The sequence below is a fragment of the Buceros rhinoceros genome, unplaced genomic scaffold (assembly GCF_000710305.1).
Source record: "Buceros rhinoceros silvestris isolate BGI_N320 unplaced genomic scaffold, ASM71030v1 scaffold23416, whole genome shotgun sequence".
In the NCBI taxonomy this organism is placed as follows: Eukaryota; Metazoa; Chordata; class Aves; order Bucerotiformes; family Bucerotidae; genus Buceros; species Buceros rhinoceros.
In genome coordinates this window covers 2,573-2,931 of record NW_010416096.1, presented here as the reverse complement: position 1 = coordinate 2,931, position 359 = coordinate 2,573, and the positions used below count along the sequence as shown (strand labels likewise).

Sequence of the window (359 nt, the reverse complement as noted above, 5' to 3'; positions counted from 1 at the left end):
CCAAACCCGTGGTCGAAACCTCGGCTGCCAAAGCTGCCAGAACCGACCGAGCGTTTGGGTGTCCGTTTGGGTTTTCTCTTTTCACACTATTCTCAGACCCACAGCAACGCTGCTCGTGGTGTCCCACTTGTCAGCCCCGGGGAAGATAAATCACCAAGATGCTGACTTTGATGGAGAAACACATTTGCACCCACATGCTGGAAAATCGGGTCCAGCATGCACAACCTTTGCTCCAGCAGCAAAGGTGGCTCAAGTCGCTCTCAGCCCCGCTCCTCACCCAGGCACCTCTGTTCACTCCCTGTCACGGGGCCACAGCAGAACCTTCTGGAATTGTTCCAGGAGCAGAAGCACCCCAACGG

General features: G+C 56.0%; 1 protein-coding gene across 1 annotated transcript in view; it reads right to left on the bottom strand.

The window, feature by feature from the left end:
• Positions 1-359, bottom strand: part of PALB2 (partner and localizer of BRCA2) — a gene marked incomplete at both ends in the record, with an annotated part of 8,693 nt that overhangs the window by 6,059 nt on the left and 2,275 nt on the right. The window lies entirely within an intron of this gene.